The sequence below is a fragment of the Nannospalax galili genome, unplaced genomic scaffold (assembly GCF_000622305.1).
Source record: "Nannospalax galili isolate Female #2095 unplaced genomic scaffold, S.galili_v1.0 scaffold730, whole genome shotgun sequence".
Classification (NCBI taxonomy): Eukaryota; Metazoa; Chordata; class Mammalia; order Rodentia; family Spalacidae; genus Nannospalax; species Nannospalax galili.
Genome location: NW_008328000.1, coordinates 277295 through 290073, shown reverse-complemented (window position 1 = coordinate 290073; position 12779 = coordinate 277295). Strand labels below are relative to the sequence as shown.

Sequence of the window (12779 nt, the reverse complement as noted above, 5' to 3'; positions counted from 1 at the left end):
TGATGAGTTTATAGAGTTTACTTTTTTTAGATTGTGTGTGTGTGTGTGTGTGTGTGTGTGTGTGTACATGGGCAAAGGTGCCCTAGAAGGCCAGAAGAGGGTGTCAGATCCCTGGGGGCTGGAGTTATAGGTGGTCATGAGCTGCTTGATATGAGTACTGAAAACTACTCCAGTCCTTTGCAAACACAAGCATTCTTAACTACTGAGCCATCTCTCTAACTCCTTTTTTTTTTTTTCTATTGTTTTTTTTTTGAGACAGGGTCTTACTATGTAGGCCAGGCTGGCCTTGAACTCATAAAGATCTGCCTGCCTCTGCCTCTGGAGTGCTAAAGTTAATGGCATGTACCACCATACCCAACTCTACAGAATAGCTTGTTTTGAATTTTTTTTTCTCTAGGTGGGGTAGACCTCTATGATGACTAGTGTTGTCAACTTGATGCAATCTAGAATCATCTGGGAAAAGGGTCTCTGAGCATGTTTGTGGAGGATTGAGTTAACTGAAGTGGGAAGATCTGACCACTGTAGGTGGTCATTTTCTATACTGAGTGGATAAACTGAGGTCAGCACAAGCTTGAGTGAGGCTTTTGTCAGGAACCCTTAGGCAGCATCAGCCTTTAGGACAGCCATCATTAGAGCTGAACATCTACCCTCCTTCAGGGAGCAGGACATTATCCTTCACAGTGATTTCTTTCTACAGAGGGTAAAGCGCTATTTCTTAGAAGCCCACTGAAGGTGGTTCCTTTCCAGTTCTCAGGTTTCCGGTAGCTGCAGCAAGCATTGCCCTTTCAGAAAGTTTGTTCTTGTGCCTGCAGTTGTAACCCTTGTGTCCATTTTATATCTGATGTTAAGTGCCCCAAGGGCCAAATTTAAAAATTAACTTGGAGAATCTGAGGTCTCATTGCTTCCTTTTGCAGATTCCTCCTAATATTTAGACCATTTTGGCCAATGAAATGAGCGTCTAGCAATAATCTGACCCTAGGAAAATAATCTTCAATTCTAGTAAACTTAATCATATATCTTTAAGTTTTATCTTTTCTAAGTCTTTTTGTTACTTATCCAGATTTCCTTAACATGCTTAAACTTTCTGGTTTTGTCTTTTTTTATTTTCGTTTTGGAAGAATCCTTTATTTTAGGACAAGACTAACATTTTAAGTTCCTTTTTAAAAAAAATTTTATGTACATGAGTGTTTGCTCGTGTGTCTGTAGGCTGGATGCTCAATGTCCTCATTACCTGGCATATTGGGACATTGTAGGTCATTTGCATAGTGTACACTCCTTGTGAGCATGCTCAGTCTTGTTATACAGAGCCTACAGCTAGGATAGAGACTGGTATGGCAGGGTGTGGAGACTCACACAGAGTCTGCTTCCTCTCAGATTGCTTTGGTTGAATTCTCCTCAGAGACATTTGGCAGAAATGCAGCCACTGCCTGGGAATTTCCCACACAAGCACTGGTAGACCGTCCCTGGTGTGAGGAAACAGTCAGCTGGGTGTGGTCCATGGGTGAGGCACCAGGAATGGTTGGAAGGCAGCTCCCATACTCTCCCTACTGCAAGACCTACATTCAGAGATCACTTACGTAATTTCGGCGCCACAGAGTTCATTGTGTAAGCTTGCAAGCACCAGCTGACAAGGCAGAACCTGGCTCCAGACAGCTCTTTCTTGTTTGTCCTGTCTGGATCTGAGGGAAAATGGCTCATCACCTTCCTGCCAGACCAGTAAACTTCAACATGAGAAGCATGAGAAAAAATGTGACCTTCCCATCATCTGTGTCCTCAGCAGGAAGGAGACAATGCCTGATGAGGCCTACTTCTTATTGCTGTGACTAAAACCTATTTAATTTGTTCATTCTCTTCCCCTTCGCACTCTTCCTTTGCTTCTTATCTTGCTTCTCTGTACTGTCCCCTCCCAGCCTTCTTAGTTGCTCTATTACTGATAGTTCTACCTATTCTCTCTCTATTTTTTGGTCTTTTTGAGACAGGGTCTCCCTGTAGCCCCAGCTGTCCTGGAACTCACTATGTGGACCAGGCTGGCCTTGAACTCACAGAGATTCACCTGCCTCTGCCTCCCTAGTGCTGGGATTAAAGGTGTGCACCACCATGCCTGGCAATTCTCATTTTTAATGTCCTAGTCTACCCTAATTACCTTAGTTTCTTCCTTTTCCATCACTGTTGGGAATATAGGTATCCATTTCAACAAGGGTGCAAATTACAATGTGGAAACACAAGAAATATGAAAAAGCAAGGCACTGTGACCCCTCCAAAAATTCCTAACACATCAATGACTAAATTAAAAATATCAAGCAAATGATTTAATCAAGCAAAGATAAAAGTCTAATCATAAGAAAATGATCAATTACCTCAAAGAAGGCAAGAATAAAAAGATGATTCAAGACTTAAAAATTAAACAGAGATACTGAAAATTTTCTAGAATGAAATGAAAGGGTCATTAAATCAGATTTTTAAGTCTCACTGAAAAATATCACCAAGACTATATTAAAAGAATTATCAGGGCCAAGTGTGGTGGCACATGTCTTTAATCCCGTCACTTGAGAGACAGAGGCAGGCAGATCTTTGTGAGTTCCAGGCCAGCCAGGGCTACATAGTGAGACCCTATAGCAAAACAAACAAACATACATACATACATACATACACACACATGCACACACACATACATACATGCATACACACACATATATACATGCACACACATACATAGACACATACACATACATACATAATACACATACATAGACAGACACACATACATACATGCATACATACATATATACATATCAAGGATTGAGGACAAGGCTGAGAAGCTATTACATTCCAATGGGAATAAAGATAAAAATTTTAAGTAGCTGGGACCACAACTTTCAATATCATTGGGGCATGATTAAGAGATCAAACCAAAGAATCTTTGGTGTACATGAGGGGACTGATATACAGACTAAAGGCACAGAAAAACATAATCAAATTACCCAAATCTAGGGGAAAATATGAACATCCAAATACAAGAGGCATTTAGAAACCAAATAGGATCAGAAAATTACTTATCCATGCCATATTATAGTTAAAATGCTAGGAGTACAGAACAAAGAGTATTGAGAGCTGCAGGAAAGAAGTGCCAAATTGTTTACAAAGAGAAACATCAGAATAGCTGCAGACTTCTCAGCAGAAAACTCAAAATCTAGGAGAGCACTGAATATGTTCCAGATCCTGAAAGTAAATAACCACCAACCAAGTACTATATCAAGCAAAGTTATCCTTTAAAATCAAAGGAGGGGGTTGGAGAAAGAGCTTCATCTGTAAGGTGCTTATGTTACAAATACAAGGACCTGCATTCAGTCTCCAAAATCTACATTTTAAAAAGCCTGGCATGGTAGTATGCACTTTACAATCTCAGCACAGGAGAGGTAGAGACAAGCAGATCCTTGGGGCTTGCTAGCTGGTCCGTCTAGCCTAACTGGCAAGTCGAAGGTAGTGAGAGACCCTGTCTCAAAAAAAAAAAAAACTTAAAAAAAAAAAAAAAAAAAAAAAGACAAAACCCAAAAAAGCCCAAATCAAAATTGGATGGCACATTCTTAATGAACTGGTAGTATAAAGTGACTTTTTCATCTTTTAATTTTGGCCTGAAATCTGATGTATCAGATACGATTACACCTATTCCAGTGTTCTTTCTGACTCCATTTGCCCGAGATACCGTGCTCTATCCTTTCACTTTCCATCTGTATGGACCTTTGCCAGTGAGGTGTGTTTCTTATGACAACAGACAGTTGGTGTATTTTTTCTTTGAGATAGGGTCTCCTGTAGTCTAGATGGACCTCAGACTCTCTGTGTAGCCAAGGATAACCTTGAACTTTTGATCCTTCTACCTCCCAGAATTATAGGTATGCATCATCATGCCTGTAGCACCTATGGGAAAATACGCAAACTAACCCTGTCTCTCTCTCTGTATTATGTGTGTACACATGTAAATCTATTATCTGTATATGAGTGTATCTGTGTGTGTACAGATATGTTAAGAAGGTTGCACTTCAGCATATTTAGGGTCTCTCACTACCTTTTTAAAATTAACATGTAATACTAAGTTATTAACAATGTATGTTTAGGTGCTCAGCATACACGCTGGAAAGATCAGTAACTTTGTTGAAAAATAAGGCATAAAGATCAGCAATACTTTTCAATTAATTGAAGTTTACTGGGTCAGAAATTATTAACAAATTTATAAAATTAGTGGCTAGGAAGATGGCTCAGTTGGAAAAGTGCTTGTTTGCTGTGCAAGTGTGAGGACCTAAGCTGAACCCACAGTATACACATAGAAGCAGAGCACAGGCAGTGGACATCTATAATCACGACACTAAAGGTGGAGACAGGAGGATCTCTGGGGCTTGTTGGCCAGTCAGCATAGCTGAAACAGCAAGCTCTGGGTTTAGTGAAGGACCCTATCCCAAAGACCAAGGTGGAGAGTGACTGAGGAAGACACTCTGTATTAACCTTTCAGTGTATACCCCCCCACACACAACCATGTACAAAATTACTTTAATTGGCTATCATTAACTACACACACAATTGTTATCCCAGTCAACTTATAGATTTGGAACTGATTTCCATAAAGGCATTATTACTAAAGTTGGCAGGTGATTCTGCAGCTGGTATATAAAAAGATACTGTGGTCGCACATAGTCCTCCCTTGGTAGTCACTGCTCATCCATCAGGTGATGTGGGACTCACAGGTGCCTGCTGAATCTGCGGCCCAGAGAAACATCAGGAAATTTCTGTATCATGTTGTCTTTCCTTATTGAGATTTTGGGCATAGAAATAAAGTACTTTATCTCTAGGGAACTCCAAGTGCATACACATGTGCCTTAAAAAATGTATCTAGGGCTGGAGAGATGGCTCAGGGGTTAAGAACACTGGCTGTACTTGCAGAAGACCTGTGTTCGAATCCCAGCACCCACATGGCAGCTTCTTCTGTCTTCCAAGGGCATTGCACGACACGGGTGCACTTACCTACATGTAGGCAATACACGCATACAAATAAAACAAAATAAATAAAATATATTTTTTAAATGTATCTAAGCCAGGCGTGGTGGCACATGCCTTTAATCCCAGCACTTGGGAGGCAGAGGCAGGTAGATCTCTGAGTTCAAGGCCAGCCTGGTCTACATAGTAAGTTCCAGGATAGTTCAGGCTACAGGAAGACCCTGTCTCAAAAAGACCCCCCCCCGAAAAAAATGTGTCTAAGAATATGTGAAGTATTGTGGCACATGCTTGTAAACCCAGCCCTCAGGAGGTAAAAGTAGGGTCATCCTCAGCCACAAAAGCAAGTTTGCGGTCAGCCTCAGCTAAAACCACCCATACTTGTGGTAAGAAAAACAAAAATCCAAATGAGGCAGACCTTTGCACTATTTCCATCAGGAAGCACTGTCAGGAGCCTCTGTCATGCACTTAACTTTTACTTTTCTTTATCCCCTTTTCAGATAACTGGGTAAAGGCTAAACATGTTTTCCATGACATTCTGGACTTTTCCACTCTTTCTCTGAAGCCCCCTCTCCTTTTGCAGTGTGGCTTCTTGCCGACCTCCATTGCAAATGGCATGGCTTTCTCTCTTTTTCTCTATCTTCCTTCTGAGATTTACAGCTCGCCTACCCTTTGTTTTCTTTTAAACTCTTAACAAAATTGTTCTTGAGCTTAAAAAAAAAAACCCAAATGAGATGCCTCATTTTTTCTCAGCTTGGACATTTTTACTCCCATCCTGAAAGAAAACCTGAGCAAACTAAAAATTAACAACTTTCCTGCAATTCATCAGATAATTCAGCTTGAAGGGGTAAACTGCTTGCTGTTCATAAAATTGTAGAGACAGGTAAGAACAGCAACTGTGTGGAGACTGAAAGGCCAAAAACCAAGAGTCTCAAATAAAAAGTAAAATCCCCCACTAAGGTCAGACTGCTTCTATCCGGATCCTGTAATTTGTGACATTTCATGAACACAGTTGGAGTTGGCATCATCACAGCTCTCATCTCAAAGGGAATAAGATATATATTCTGCAGCCAAATGGAAGTGACCATGGCCTGGAACCACAGACTCAGGTTACCCCAAATACCATGTTCAAATGTGGTAACAGTTTCATGAAGTTTTATAGTAACAGAACAAAGAAAATCATAAATCAAATACATTAGTGGAAATAAAGCCGGAAGGATGTGGAGTTCCATGCACACATGCCTAATAATGAGAACTATTCATGGAAAAACAACCTTACACAGAATACAGATGTTAGGAAAGAGAGTGCTCCAACAACTGTTTAATCTTTGACTCATACCAACCTTATTAATTCTTGTAGCCAAGAATTGTTTCAAAATGTCCTATATAATCCTCATTTTACCTTAAAAAAATGTCGTGCCTCAGCCTCTTGTAATGCCTAGTTTACATGGTATGCATATTCCTCCTGCAATCCTCTGGTACTCCCAAGTAAACATCATTCTTTGGAGAATGTGTTGGATTGTTATTAGGTTGACAGTTGTTAACTAGCCCTGCATTCTTGGAATAAATCCAGTTTGATCATGGAGGTACTTTCCTGTGCTATATTTGTATGGTTTGGTATCATGGTAACTGTCTAGTAGAACGAGTTGGGCAGTGACTCTACCACATGCATTGTGACGAGTCTGAGAGAATTCATATTAAAACTTCTCCAGAAGTTTGGTATAAATTGCCAGTAAAGTTTCTAAGCATAGGCTTTTCTTAGTGTATTAAAAAAAACAATGCAATCTCACTGTGGGTAGACTGAGTCAGATTACCTTTCTCAAGTTGGTTTGATAGTTGGTATGCGTCTAGAAATTTGATTTCACCTCAGTTATTTGATGCTGCATACACTGTTCATCTGACTATTTTCTAAGTACTCTTTTGTTGATCTTTAAGAATCTTTTCTTTGAGATAGGGTCTGTGCAGCCCAAGCTGCTTTGGATCTCTGCATCCTCCTGTCTCAGCTCCCAAGTGCTGGGATTACAGGGATGTACTACCACAGCTAGCTTGTTGATCTTTCATAAACCTGCTTTTGGTTTGTTAGTTTCTATTACCTTTTTTTTTTTTTCTTTGTCTTTTTGAGACAGAGTTTCCCTGTAGCCCCAGCTGGCTTGGAACTCAGAGAAATCCACCTGCCTCTGCCTCCCAAACGCTGGGATTAAAGGTGTGTGCCACCACGCCTAGCCAGTCTATTGTTTTATTTCACAGATTTCTGCTATTATTTCCTTCCTGTTGCTTAGATTCTATTCGCTTTTCTTGGGTTACTGATTCAAGACCATCTTTTTTTTTTTTTTTTTTTTTTTTTAAGACAGGGTCTCCCTGTAGCCCCAGCTGTCCTGGAACTCACTAGGCAGACCTGGCTGGCCTCGAATTCACAAAGCCCCACCTGCGCCACCACACCCGGTGAGACCATCATTTTTGATGTACTCCCATCTATAATGTTCCCTCTGCTGTAGTTGTCTTACAAATTACATTGTCTCATTTTCAGAAATCTCAGGTATATTTTTTGTGTTTTAAAATTTTATTATTTTTATGTGTATGCGTGTATTGCCTGCGTGTAGTGCACCCGTGTTGTGCAATGCCAGTGGAGGTCAGAAGAGGCTGTCGGATCCCCTGGGACTGGAGTTATGGAGAGTTGTTAGCTGCCATGTGGGTGCTGGGATTCGAACCTGGGTCTTCTGTAAGAACAACCAGTGTTCTTAACCACTGAGCCATCTCTCTAGCCCCTAGAAATCTCAGGTGTATTTTCTAAAATTCCTTTTATTATTTTACCCTTACATACTTTGGGGTATGTTTCTGCATTTGAATTTCCCAAATTTTTCTGTTACTGAATTCTAGGCTTGGCCAGACATCATCCCAGTCATTCAGACATCATCCCAGGCATTCAGGAGAATGAGGTGAGTGGATCCCTTGAACACAAGGTTTGAGACTAGGCTGAGATCATAGCAAAACCCTATCCTCCCCAAAGAGAAGAAATTCCAAGTTTACCCCATTGTGATTGGAGAATATTTTATTCCTATCCACTAATGTAGCTGTTTAATGGCTTAGCATACAATCTATTCTGGAGAGTGTTCTTGTGCAGTTGAGGAAAAAAATGCTGCTGTGGGCATAATGTTCTCTCCATGCTTCTGGTCCAGTAGACTATGTAGTTGTGTCTTTCTATTCCTGATGCTCTGCTGTTTTTTGTTATAGAAAGCAGGGCATTGACACATCTACGCATTATTGTTAAATTTTCCATTTTTACCTTTAATTTCGGCTAACTTATTTGGTGATATTAGGCACACGAATGTATTTGTACTGGTTCTTGTTTACAATGGACACTTTTTTTTTTTTAAGATGGGGTCTCATGCAATCTAGCCTGGCTTTGAACTCTTGAATTTCCTGCCCCCACCTTGTAAGTGCTGGAATTACAGGTGTACACCACCACACCTGGTTGGATTGACCCTATTTACTATAAAATGTTCATCCTTACTCTAGCACCTTTTTGTTTTAAAAATTATTTTATTTAGCATATACTCTAGTATAGCTCTTGTGCTTTCTGCTTGCATAATATAATCATCCTTCAGTGTCTTGGGACATTGCCCCCAAGGCTCACCAGCTCAGCCCTTATTTAAAATGGTGAGGTTGGGGTTGGAGAGATAGCTCAGTGGTTAAGACCACTGGCTGCTCTTGCAGAAGACCTGGGTTTGGTTCCCAGTACCCACATGGTGGCTGACAGCTGTCTGTATCTCCAGTTCTAGGGGATCCAACACTCTCTTCTGGTCTCCACAGGCATTGTTCAACTCAGGTGCATTTATATGCATGCAGGCAAAACACTCATACATATAAAAATAAAATGGTGAGGTAAATGTATATAACTTGCATACATCCTCCATATGCTTAAAATAATTTCAAGATCACTTACAACACTTAACACAAGGCACACACCACTTTATTTGCACGGATTCTGCATCATATCTACACAAGGTAAATTTAAAATTTGCCTTTTCCGCTTTCTAGAATTATTTTGAAAATTTGTCATCCATGGTGAGTTGAATCCACAGGTGTGGGACCCACTGATATGAAGTCAATGTGTATTATTCATAAATATCCTTTACTTTCAGTCTGTGTTGTATATGTGTGCATGGTGCTGGGGAATCAAGCTGAGGGTTTTGTGCATGGTAGGAATAGCTTTACCACCAAGTGACATCCAATCTATTTGTATTTTTTAGTATAAAGAGTGACTTCTGTGGACACTGTAGAGTTCTGGTTTTTAGTCTGAAATGTTTGCCTTTTGAATTAGTAAGTAACTCACAATGCTATTAGTGAAACAGCTTTATATGCTCGTCATTTCTTTTTCCCAACTTCATTTTTTTATTGCTTTCTTTTGCAAGAAGTGTTTTCTAATTTTAACATTTAAATTTCAATTTTTTCACACCATATTTACATAATGTCCTAGTCATGATTTACCATGTTTCCTATCAGAACAAGCAACATGTACATTCATACTAGCAATTCAGTTAGGTTCAGAAATACCACCCCACGTAGCTATATTCATATGTAGCTTTAATTCTCCATATTTTACACATAATACACTGTATCTATATATAAACTCATCAGAAATTGCTGTAATTACTATGTAATTTGTCTTTTGAAGAAGGAAAATGCTGTTTAGAGATTTTAAAAAATTATGCTAGGCATTGGTGGTGCATGCCTTTAATCTCAGCGTGCAGGAGGCCAGCCAGGGCTACATAGTGAGACCCTGTCTAAAAAATAAATTAAAAATTACAAGTTTTTTTATTGTTGTTTGGTTTTTTGAGATAAGGTCTCCCTGTAACCCCAACTGGCCTGGAATTTACTATGTAAACCAGGCTGCCTCATCTCAGAGGAGGCCTGTCTGCCTCCTAAGTGCTGGGATTAAAGTTATGTACCACCATGCCTGACCAGGTACTTATTTTAAATACAAGGTTGAGTTGCCATTTGGAATCTCTTCCCCACACATGACATCTCTGTTCCCACTTCACTCTAAATCCTTGTCTACTCCTATGGGCATTTCTGTGTTGCAGAAGAAAAGGACATTGTGTATATCCAGTTCTACCCCACTGCTTCCCAAACTAGTTAGGAGATGGTGCTGTAAAAGCAAACATTTTCTTCACCTGAGGGGCTGTGGCACCTACAGCAGGTGTGGGTTCTGGGCTATATAACAGTATGGGCCACTTAGACAGTGGACTTGTCCAAGTTAGGCTTCATGGCACTGACAGTATCTGGGTATGGTGGGGAAGTGCCTCTGGCCACAGATGAGCTCAGCCTTAAGAAAAGGACATCTAACTGGATCCTTGTAGAGAATCTCAGTGCTGAGGATCTAGAGTTCTTAGAACCTAGACCTGAACATGAGCCCCCAGTCTTGGTCAGGGGCAGAGTCACTTTTCCATTTGTGGGATGTTTACACAGTAGACCCACTTTTCCCATAAGAGGTGTTTTAAGAACCTCAGTGGACAGCTCAAACCAGATAGTACCAAACTTTACTTTTCGTATACATATGTACCTATCATAATTTATAAAGCACAGTAAAAAAATGATGCATACCAAAACAGAACTGTAACAATATACTGTAAGTTATACGAATGGTCTAAATATTGGCCTTCATTTATTTCTGGACCACAGTTGACACTGGGAAACCAAAACCACAGATTAAGGTGGTAGATTACAGTACTTTCTCCTCTTCACATTTAATCATAAGTGTTCTTATTTTGCCTGTTTTCCTTACCCCATCCCTAGGTATCCTGAATAGCTGTGGAAACCACTCTTCATCATGCTTAGTCTGCTTTTAACCTGAGTAGTAGGGGCTTGTCTGTGCTTCTGCAACTTGCTGGAGGCTGAGCACCTTGGTCAAGAGTCAAGAGCTGGGGCTGACCCAAGAGCATCAAAATGCAGAAGGGAGTTCAGCTGCCATGACAACCCAGCCTTTCTTGGTCCCTGAACCAGGATGTTTTCCTTTCATTAATACAAGTGTCTGGATACCCTGTCCCTGCCCAACAGATCCTCGGCATAGATGGGATAGCTGGAAGGAGGATGTTATTTAACTGTCAATCCGAAGAACAGATTCCCCAGAAGACCATAGCTGCTTGGGAACAGCAGGGTCACAATGGGGACAGATGTGCCATAGCAAACTAAGGTTGGAAAAGGCAAGAGGGAGTTTTCAAAGACAAAATAAGGAGAATTAAATAAAGTATTAAGGGGGTGGTTGGAGAGATGGCTCAGCGGTTAAGAGCATTGCTCTTGCAGAGGACCCAGGTTCATATCCCAGCACCCATGTGGCAGCTAACACTGTTTGTAACCCCAGTTCTAGGAAATTCGATGCCCTCTTCTGTTCTCTGAAGGCACTGCATGGCACAGGTGCACTTATATACATGCAGGCATAGCATGTATACACATAAAATAATAAAAATTTAAGTAAGGCATTGTGAAATACTAATTCTTGGATACAAGGATCAGTAACAGTGGTGGCACCAGCACAAGGCTGGCAGAGGTCTTAACATAAGTATTTTTGCATTAAACTGTGGTGGCCTTGGTGCAAGCTAAGGTTTTGACAGTCTTGTCTAGTGCTGTGTGTACATCTGGGCCTCATTCTGACGGTCCATGCCAGGACCCAAAGGGAGCAGCTGGTTCTCCCACAGGCCTCACACCTCAGCTGCACCTGCCACTCCTGGAAACAGGGGGATGAGACTAGCACAGAAAATAGGATGGCCTGCAGGTGCTAGAGGTATGACATCATGTGGCCCCATGCAGGCTGACAGGAGATGGCTTACTTATATCCATTTCAGACTTCGAAAACCTGCAGCCAACAAAGCAGGCACCACCCTGCCCAGAGCCAACAATAGAAGGGTGTGTCTGCCTCCTGTAGAGTTCCCTATGCTCTTGCTTTGGGTTTGGCTTTGCTTCTAGGGCGGCCCCAATGGGCTGGTACAGGAGCCAAGACCCAATAGGAGTGCCATGGGAAGGAAAGCTCCCTGTGGTGATTTGAATGAGAATGTTACCCATAGGTTCCAAGTATTTGAACACTTGGTGGCACCATTTGGGGACAGTCATGGAACCTTTCAGGTATGACCTTGCTGGAGGAAGTATGTACTAGGGTGAGCTTTGAGAGTCCATAGCCTTGCCTCATTTTGAGTTTGTGCCTCTCTGCTTCCTGTGCCTGCCTGCTCTGAATGCCTCCTGCCATGCCTCCCCCACTATGATGGACTCTTATCCTTCTGGAACCATAAGCCCAATAAACTCTTCCATCTGTAAGCTCCTTGGTCATGGTATTTTACTACAGCAACAGGAAAGTAATTATATAACCCTCCACCCTGTACTATCATCTCCATTCTGGGAACCTGGCTGGGCCAGTACCTGGGTTTCTCAGCCCCCTAGCCCTATACCTCCAGCCACAGGAGAACAATGTTCATTTTAAGAATCTACTTATGCTGGGCGTGGTGGCTTATGTGAGCCTTTAATCCCAGCACTTGGAAGGCAGAGGCAGGTGGATCTCTGTGAGTTTGAGACCAGCCTGGTCTACATAGTAAGTTTCAGGTCACCTGGGGCTACAGAGAGCCCCTGCTCAAAAAGACCAAAAAAATCCAGAATCCACCTTCAGGCTTAAGAATCCCTCTTCATCCACCTCTAATCCCAGCACTTGGGAGGCAGAGGCAGGTGGTCTACATAGTGAGTTCTAGGCCAGCTGGGGCTACAGAGAGACCCTGTCTCAAAAAAAAAAAAAAAAAAAAAAAAAAAAAAAC

At 41.4% G+C, this 12779-nt stretch overlaps 1 protein-coding gene across 2 annotated transcripts in view; it reads left to right on the top strand.

Annotated features, from left to right (window-relative positions):
- Positions 1 to 12779, top strand: part of LOC103739498 (zinc finger protein 709-like) — a 33769-nt gene that overhangs the window by 19582 nt on the left and 1408 nt on the right. Inside the window, exons 5-6 of one of the 2 annotated variants that reach the window (XR_003850518.1) lie at positions 7861 to 7919; positions 10780 to 12754. The gene's annotated coding sequence lies outside the window, so the exon portion shown is untranslated. Of the gene's footprint in view, positions 1 to 7860; positions 7920 to 10779; positions 12755 to 12779 lie in introns of those variants that run through there. The other variant, XR_003850520.1, reaches the window with a different exon arrangement.